The 10,152-nt window shown below is 40.4% G+C and overlaps 1 protein-coding gene across 1 annotated transcript in view; it reads left to right on the forward strand.

The window, feature by feature from the left end:
* Positions 1 to 10,152, forward strand: part of RBFOX1 (RNA binding protein, fox-1 homolog 1) — a 1,970,253-nt gene that overhangs the window by 541,505 nt on the left and 1,418,596 nt on the right. The gene's annotated exons all lie outside the window — the stretch shown is intronic.

A 10,152-nucleotide genomic window follows, 5' to 3' on the forward strand; every position in this document is an offset into this window, starting at 1 on the left:
GGGAGATCATCGAGTCCAGCCCCCTGCCCAAAGGGCAGGAAGTCAGCTGGGGTCATAGGATCCCAGCAAGATAAGCATCCAATTTACTCTTGAACATCCAAGCAGGATGGAATACATAAAAAATATTGACCATGTGTATATACAGTATTAGGAAGGAAAATCACATACAAATAAAGACATTAATGAAACACTGACTGTTAATGAAACAGTCAGAAATGTAATAAGCCTGCCAGCAGCCTGGAAGCTGTTTAAAAAGACCCATATTAGAGGCACTGGAAAAGTGCATATGGCAATAAAGATAGCAAGTGGTCTAAAAAACCCCTGAATGGTTTCCTAGTAGAGTTAAGCAGGCTATCCAGACCAAAAGATAAACTTAAAAAAAATGGAAGGCATGCCCAAATGAGGAAAACAGGAAGGCACACAAAACCAGAAAGTAAAATGTAAAAGTGAAATAAGGCAGGGCAGAATATAATTCAGGGAGCATCTTGCAAAAGATGCTAAAGTAAAAGCTTTTTAAAAAATTCATTGGAAACAGAACACCAGCTAGTCAATTGGTTGGGACTCTTAGATGACCAAAGAGTAAAAGTTGCACTTAGGGATGTTAGGGCTACAGAAGAAAAGCTAAATGAACTTCTTGCGTTGCATTTTTACCCAAGTAGGTATTGGGGGAATTCCCATGCCAGATCCTTTTATCCTGGCATATAGGGCTGAGGAGTTGGTTCACAATGAAACCGTAATAGAAGAAATTTTGGAGCAAATCAATCAGGTAAGCACTAAGTTGCAGGACTAGACAGCATTCACTTGAAAGTTCACAATAAACGCAAATGTGAAATTTCAGAATTGTTAGAGAAGAAAGAATCAGAAGTCACATGTGCAAATATAATACGCTGGAAAGAGTCGAAGTTGCAATCGTATTGAAGGGCAGGTTCTTTTGAGGACTGAAAGCTCACTAACAGATGGGAAGTAAATAGTAGGGCTAAACCAGCTTTTTCAGCTTGTTGGTGCAGGGCCTGTCCACAGGCCACAAGTGGCACAGGGACAGTTCACTGGCCAGATGAGTAGCATGGAGCAAGTCCATGTTTGATCGTACACACTGAATCCAGTGTGTAGGGCTGGTCTAGTGTACGTGCTATGGGTACCCGATGCTGCATGAAGCATGGAGGAGTAGTCAGCAATAGCCTGCACCTGTAGGGAGTGGATTAGGACAGCAAAGGCACAACCCAAATACAAATTGGCAACTGGAATCAAGGACAACAAAAAGTCCATCTTCAGGTATGTAGGAAGTCAGAAAAAACAAGTGAAGCATAGTGCTCCTGATGAATGAAATGGGGTGGCTGATAACCGACACTCAGGACAAAACTGAACTCCTGAATGATTAGTTCACATCACTATTCCACCATTCCAAAGGTGTTAGCCTGCTTGACAGGATACAGGATGACCAAGATGGGTGTGCCTACCCTCCCATACTTGGCAAAGACCTTGTGGGGGAGCCACCTACAAAGGCTAAATATCTACAAGTCAGCAGGACCAGATGAACTACACCTGAGACTGCTAAAAGAACTGGCTGACATCATCATGCAACCTATGGAAAAGTTATCTGAAGACTTCTGATTTTCAGAAGAGGTCCCAGAAGACTGGAAGAAGGCCAATGTGGTGCCTGTCTTTGAGAAAGGAGGACATAGGGAATTACAGGCCAATCAGTTTGACCTCAATCGCTGGTAAAATCCTGGAGAAAATTATCAAAGAATCCAATCCTGATAGGCTAACAGAATTCAGTATTATAAAGGATAGCCAACATGACTTTGTTACAGGCAGGTCATGCCAGACCAACCTCATTTCTTTCTATGATCAGGTAACTTGCCACCTGGATAGGGGAAATGAGGTTGATGTCATATACTTTAACTACAAAAAGGTCTTCAAACTAGTCTCCTATGATGTCCTCATTAAAACATTAGGAAAATGCAATCTCAACTACTTTATGGTCCAGTGGCTGCATAACTGGCTCTGAGGTAGGACTCAGAGAGTATTGATTGACACAACTGAGTAAAGGTGGTGGAAAGTGACCAGTCACATCCCTCAGGGTTCAGTTCTTGGAGCAGTGCTTTTCAACATGTTCATCAACAATTTGGATTCAGGTATTAAAAGTGAACTGGCAAAGTTTGTTGATGACACCAAACCAAGGGGGAGTATGGTCATGCTTGAGGACTGGCTGGCAATACAAGCTGACGTGGACAGGCTTGTGAGGTGGGTGGACCTCAACCTGATGGAATTTAATATGGAGAAATGTAAAGTGCTCCATCTGGGCAGAAATAATCCACAACACACTTATAAGCTTGGCAGTGCTACACTTGCCAGCACCCCAACTGAACAAGACCTGGGTGTCATGATAAACCACCAAATGAATATGAAACACCAATGTGATGCTGTAGCTTGCAGAGCTAATCAAACACTGGCATGCATTTACCAAGTCATCTTGAGAGAGGCTGAAAATATCATCCTCTGGCTTGACTTGGCCTTGGAGAGACCACAGATGGAGTACTGCATCCAGTTCTGGGTGCTGCTCTTCAAGAAGGATGTGGAGAAGTTTGAGAGAGTTGAAAGGAGGACCACAGATGATTAGAGGCCTAGGGAGTAGGTCATATGAGCAGAGGCTGAAAGACTTGGGACTGTCCTGCCTGTAGAAGAGAAGACTCAGAGGGGACTTAGTGCCAGCCTTTAAATATACTAGGGGTGTTCATCAGGGCCTGGGAGAGCATCTGTTCACCAAGGACACCTGAGGGAGGACAAGAAACAATGGGCACAAACTGGCTGAAGATTGCTTCAGACTGGACATAAGGAAAAACTTCTTTACAAGTTGAGTGCCAAGGTTTGGAATAGGGTCCCTCCAAAAGTGATACAGTAACCCACCCTGGTGATCTTCAAAATGCATCTTGATGCCCACCTTGCTGAGGTCATCTGAGCCCAGCAGTCTTTCCTGCTCAAGTGCAAGGGGGCTGGATTCGATCTGTAAGGTGCCTTCCAGCCCATAATATCTATGAAACCATCATGTAGAGTATGTGGGGCTGTGACAAGTGACACAGCAGGGTGGATGATAGGACTCTGTGGGCTGAGTCTTTCACATCTCCGGGCTAAATGATCACTTTTCAGAATGGAGGAAGGTTACTATGTCCTTCCAGGTTCTGGACTGGGCCCAGATTTGTTCACTATTTTAATCAATGACCTGGAAAAAGTAGTGCAGTGGAATCTCCAGGTTTGCAGATGATGCTAAATTATCCTGAATAGTCAAATACAAAGCAGAAGGAGAGAACTGCAGAAAAATTTCTTCAAGTTGAGTGGGCAAAAAAGTGGCAGATGTATGTTAATATTGACAAGTGCAGGGCAACACGCCTGATGAAAAGTAACCTCAATTGCGTATATACAGTGCTGGGTGCTGAACTAGCTGTTAAAACTTAGGATAGAGTTCTTGGAGTCATTGTAGATTATTCTCTAAAAACATCAATTTATTGTACAGCAACCAATACAGCCAGTAAAATGTTGGGTATCATTAAAAATAGAATTGAAAACAAAACAGGAAAAATCATAATGCAAATCAATTGTGTTCCAGCATCCTGAATATAGTGTGCAGTTCTGCCTCTCAAAAAAGGATGTTGCAGAATTAGAAAAGGTTCAGAGAAGGGAAGCCAAAATGAGTAGGGTATGAAGCAGCTGTCATACCAGAAGGAATTAAAAGCCTAGGGGTCTTCATTTTGAAAAGGAAAAAGCTAAAGGGGATATTATAAAGGTCTATAAAATCATGAAGAGTGTGGAAAAAGTGAATAGGGAACTGTTTTCCACCAAATCCCAGAATACTAGAACTAGGGAGAAACATTGAAATAAACAACAGATGGATTTAAAATTAACAAGCGAAAGTGCTTTATTACTCAGCGTGTAGTTAACTTGTAGAACTCATTAGCACAGGAGAGTGTAGAGGCACATGATATATTCAGGTTCAAAAAGAGACTAGACAGATTTTTTGATGATGGATACATTATTAGTTCTTACTCTTACATATAGTAATTCTTACACACAGTATTTTCTCAGTATAGCAGTACAAGAGCTGAAACTAAGAATGGATCTTAGTTTTTCAAAACATTGCTTTAGGATTTTTCAGGATTTTTTTTTTTAGTCTCATTTCTTTCAGAATCGGTCCTATTTTCTAGATTGTCTTTATTTTATGAGTTGGTGATCTCTCTTGCCCAATGTTGGCATTGTGTCTAATTTAGGAAAAATAAGGGTTGTGTTACAAGTTCCCTTTGGACCATTCCAAAGGTACTTAAAACAGAAGATTCCATGCATTAAAGGGTGCTAAACTGTGCTAAGTATCATAGAGTTATGCCACTTAAGGCAGGGGTTATCTTTGAACTGATTTACCCTGCTTGAGCTAGAATATTGTTAGTCTGCTCCACAGAGATAAAGGAACCAATTTGCAGTCATCCAGCATTCCAGGGTGGACAGTTTCCAGCCCCTCTATCCCTGACAAACTTTCTACCCTCCCAAGCTGTACTCCCCAGGGGGTGGTACTGGTTCCAGCCCAGCACCTCATCCACCCCCAATGAGTATGACCTCAGCTCACATGGCACTGCGCTGCCAGTTCCAAGGACCTCTGGAAACGTGATCTGGGCCCCTAACCTAGGGGCCAAGCATGCAGCCCTTCCCTCCGAGGGCTAAGCCTTTGCCTCCCATCCAGGCAGCTCTCCCCTCACCAGGAGGATTTGAGGGAGGGTGGCCTCCTGGTGGGGGGGCAGCGGGAGGGGAAGGGATGCCTAGCACCAAGCGTGGTAAGAGCATGGAGCCCAGAGGCACTCTTTCTTGGGTCCATGCTGTCGCTCCAGGTTAACCCCTGGAGTTTTTTTCCCAGGGGAAGAATAGAGACTTTGCTCCAGCCCATGCCCTGGTTCACCAGGCTTTCTAGTAGTAAGTCATAGTTGTGCGGGTCCGAGATGGCATTAAGCCGTAACCTGTGACTACTAAGTTTAACACCACCTAACATTCCAAAGATTTAGAATAGCTAAATGGTAACCTGTAGCAGCGTCCTCAGAGTTCGGCAATATTTGAACTAATGAGTAGTAGTAGCATTGGGTGAATTGTTCTCTTTCCCACTGAAATCCTGTAATGAAACCTTTGTTTTTTGCCCAGTTTCAAAGCCTGCAAGAGTTCCTTTCCTTTGGCTTCCCCATACCTCCAAAAATACTCTGCGATTCCCTGTCTTTCTGCATTTGGCTATTTTTGAATTGCAGGCACAATAGCTGTAAAGGATACAAAATGTGATAGTAAAAATAGTCATGCAGATGTAGAGGGAATAAACCCTTTCAGGATCCTAAGCAGTCTTTCTGTCTTGCAGTAAAATATCTTAACATGATTTTAGGTTACATATGTAATTAGCTCCCTTATCTCTAGTATTATTTATGACTTTAACATTAAGATCATGCTTTACTACTTTGCTGAATTAGGGACCTAATGCTCTAAACTCAAAAGTTGATTTCAATCCTTTTCGAGTTTACTCAGTATTATTAAACATTTGTCAGGTTAAGTACTTCTGGATGACAAAGGAGAATGGTGCATTGTTTGTTATCTGAAATTTAGGAATAAAAATAAGAATTATTTGTTCTGAAAAGATTATATTTCAGCCGTTTTTTTTCTCTGATAAAATTTAACATATATTTTCAAGCTATGTTAAGAACAGAACTTTGTAATATAGAGCTGCTCTAAAATTTCATTAACCATTTTTTAGTGTGGAATTAATTTGTTCAGGAGAGAGAAGATAAGTCATCGAAGGTGAAGGAAAATTGATTTTTACAACACCTTTCACTTGTTTCACTATTAGTAGTATTAGCAACAGTAGATTCTGGGAGTGTTTATGGATATTATAAAACATTTAAATCTTGATGTATTAAGGTACTTGAATGGCTCTCAGGCATTAGTAAGAGAATTATATTAGGATTAGTCCTGTTATCAATCTCAGTATCTGGCACATAGCTAAGGAAATGGCTGTTTTATCCTCATCAAAGCCATAAATAGAACCTCATTATCTGACACTAAAAATAACTGATATTAGCAACAAGAAACTCCAACACTTGGAAACAATGCAGCAACATTAAAAAGCAAATTTGATGTCAATAACAGTTATAGAGGTATACTGCAAGTCACAAAATACTTTTTTTTTTTTATAGAATTCATAAACATTTCAGTTTCATAGTTCTGTTGGCAGTGTTTCAAAATGTATAGTTATTGAGCAATGGGAAATATTCACAAGATACCTGGTGAGGAGGAGTATTTGTGTTCTGGTAAGCAGACATGGGTCCTATTAGCTGTAATGAGCTTATACCTATGTAGTGAAAGGGAAAGCACAATACACAAAGTTGTGATTTTTCCCAGCCTCAAAAAAATTATGTCATTGTGGTAAGGAACTATTGGAAGAAATGAAGTTATTATAAAATGAATCACAAAACAGATGCAGTGATTTTTTTTTTTGAGCATGTACCTCTAACATAAAAAAGCAAATATATAAGCAGGAATGTGTTTCATCCTGCCTTTTTCTTGTCCAACAGAAGCTTTTTGCTGTTTTCTCACTATTTCTCATGTTGGACTAGTTGTTATCCATTAATGTTAAATGTCTAGGTTTATCCTTTCAATTTTTTTCTTCCTATATTTTCAATTTCAGCTGAATAGCAATAGAATACTAACTTAAATTTGTCCCAGAGCATGAAGATCAAGGGTTTTAAATTGTTTGTTGGGTCTTCACTGAATTAGTCTGCAAATGTTTAACAAGTTATATTTTTTTTAGTTTCTGCTACTTCCCCAATGGTGAAGTATTTAAGAAACACGTTCTCCTAACCTGTTTAGTAATACTATGCACCCACTGGTTTCAAGTGGGATTCACAAAGAAATCATGAGAAGACTGTTCAAAACTTTTTCACTAGTTTTTGTGTTGAGAACAAAGGGACTTGCCTCTGAGTAAAAATTATGTTGAAAGTGCCTTTAGAAGGCTTTGGATAAAGATTTATATCGTCTTTGGGGTTACCATTGTAATGAAGATCGTTGCTTCAAAATATCTCACTAGTAATATTACCTTCCACTTGAGGTATATCCAGTATATCCTCACATTGGAAGACAGTAGCTCCAAAGCAATAATCACCCATCTGCAATATAGATCAGCAGCTTTCATATTTACTACTATTAAAATATGAAACTACCATAAGTGTCTGAAAGAAGGATGAAAGCCATACAATTATCCAAGCTATTCTTTTTTTAAATACAATAGAGTCATTTAACTAGATGCCCTTCCTTGCTAAACTTCTATTTCATTAGGCAACCTATATCGCCTATAACAGTTCACAGCACTGGCCATTCTTCTCTTTTCAATTCTGTTATTGATTTCACCCACTAAATATGCTCTCCCTCTTAATCCCCATCATTTTTCCTCTTTTTGCAACACTAGACAGTATTAGAACTTTCTTATTTCCTAATGGATCCAATACTCACAAGAACACTGATATAATCTGTTTTTCTTTCAACTGTTCAGAATAGTCAGAGTTTTCCTTCACAGTCTGTTAATTTGAAATATAATTTGTGTTCATGTATAATTAAGTTTAATCATGCTTAAGTTAAGTAAAATCTATTGGGAGTTTTTCCCTGGAAAATCGAGTTTTGGATTTGTGGGCATTTTTTAAATACATATCTATGAATATGTACCAATATTATAAGTAAGACCTAACTAAATTGCAGAAAGACACAAGGGTTATTGCAGCCCACTCATGACTTGCAGAGCCAATTTCATGCACATTTTGTGATGCCCCCATGCCTTGGTGCTGATTAGCGGAGGGATGAGAGGACAGCGTCCATCTTGATTACTGGCTGCCCTTTGTGCTGCCCCACCCTGCCCTTCAGTGCTGATGGGTGAGGAGGCTGCAGCAGGGGAAGGAGGGAGGAGGGAGCAGCCAGTATCTTGTCTGCAGCTCATCATGCTGCCTCGCCATACGGCACCTTTCCTCCCTGGCAGCAAGGACCATTTGCTCCCACTGGGGAGCCACCATTTTATTTTTATAAATTTATTCGTGATTGTTGATTCTGCTGATTTCACAGACAGTCCCAGAGTTCAGTGTTTTCATGAAATCCACAAAACTGCAAATGAAGAAGGTCCCTAATTATAAGCAGGTATGTTTGAAAAAATACGTCATGGAAGTTCTGCAGTGATTAAAACTGAAGCATAAGCAGGCACAATATTTCCACTAAGCTTGATTAAAAAGATAAAAAAAAACACCACAGCATGCATATCTTCTTAAAATAAATAGAACCATTTTGCTAATATACTTTTCTTTGTCAAATTATGCTATGTCTACTGAGTCTATTACTGTTTAGGTAATATGAAACTCATTCATCTAGAAGTACTTATATAAGTGATCAGTTAATGCAAGACAACTATATAAATTGGTCATTTGCTTTTAAATTGCTTCTGAAATGTTATTGCAGTAATTATGTAATGTATTTATGTGTTTTAACTTGGAGAGTATAGAGAAGAAAAGTTTAGTACTGAGTAAAATCTGAAAAGGTTCAGTAATTTTGTGAAATGCCTACCTGTATCCTATGACCACTTATTTAAACTAAATTTTAGGCTAGACACCATATATTTTTTTAATGGTAGCAGCCCAACTGGACTCTCACTATGTAAATTCCAAACAATGCATATTTAAATAGAGTATGTCCTCTAGCAGATGACCCACTAACTTCCAGAGGTTTTCGAGTTGAAGCTGCTATCTAGTGCTAAAAGTAAGGCAAGGTGTAAGGTTTCTCTTTGTGCAATTTATCCTGTTCCAAGTCATTGATGAGTTAGACTTGCCTAAGCCATAGAACATCACATAATGGATGAAACTCATAGACAGCTTAGCCCAGCATTTATCCTATGATAATGGCCAGCACTAGATGTTTCAGGAAGACGCGAATGAAACTGCATATTTGGCATTCATAGTCTTTTTTTTTTTTTTATTTTAAACCAGCTACCTGGCTCCATTTAACCTTTCCTTGCTAGTATCATAAAAAAGTCTTCATTCTCTAGTTCAGTTTTATTTTACATTATATCTTTATGGGATACATATATACATATCTATTACCAATATCTTTGTTCAACTTGTTTGCTATCCCATTCCTACTGCTTTTGAAGTAATTTTGTGTCAGCAGTCCAGTTCCATTTTAAATGAATAAGAGAACCTTTTCCTCCTTCATAAAAAACTATCAAAGAGATAGTGGACTTAAACCATCTTCATTTTTTCAAAATTTTGTAGGCTAGATACAGGGTTCAAGATGTCTCCTCTGCATTTTACAGTCAGTGTCTAAATGACAATCAGCTCCTCCCCAGAGCTCACCAGACAAGTGGCCATGTTCAGACAAGTAGAGATGTGTGATATGTGATGCTGCAAATGGGTTTGCAGCACCACACACTACACATGGAGGCATTCCTTGCACTGCTACCAAGTGGGGAGTGGGGGAGGGGAGTTTGACTCTGGGAGATCCTGGAGTAAAAAAAAAACCCACTCTGAAAAAAAGGCGGGCAGCACATGTGGCGGCAGCACACACTGTCCCAAACTGGATCCTGGCCAGCCAGAGACATGCTCCAGGTGTTGGCCAGGCTTCTTGACATGGCTGCAGACCTAAGAGGACCCCAGGTAAAGCTGCCGGGGCTAGCATAGTTGCTGTCTCCAGCCTCCCCTACCCGACCTGGGATAACCTGCCACATGCCAGAGTGGCACAGGTGTTCCCTGAGGACAAGGTGCAGCAGTACAAGGTGTGCCGCTGCTACCTGTTCCCAGGGAAACAAACATCTGCACTCATCTGGACATGCCCCAGAAATGAAACAAATGGTCTCATTTTAATCTATTACCTTTACATCAGATAGGGAGGCCAGTCCCTAAGTACATGTTCTGAATCACTACATACCCCATTGTCAGCCTCAGAGTGTTAACTGTGGCGAAATGCCGGGCTAGCGGCTCCGGCACCGCTTAGGGGAGCCGCGGGCTTTGCGGAGTTGTGCGAGCGCGCGGCTTGTGGGGCGGGATTGAGGTAGCTTTTAGCCGCCCTCGAGGTTCGCCGAGTTGGCACAAGTAGACGACTTAGAGTAAG

Source organism: Crocodylus porosus, unplaced genomic scaffold, assembly GCF_001723895.1.
Source record: "Crocodylus porosus isolate Cpor-Errol unplaced genomic scaffold, CroPor_comp1, whole genome shotgun sequence".
In the NCBI taxonomy this organism is placed as follows: domain Eukaryota; kingdom Metazoa; phylum Chordata; order Crocodylia; family Crocodylidae; genus Crocodylus; species Crocodylus porosus.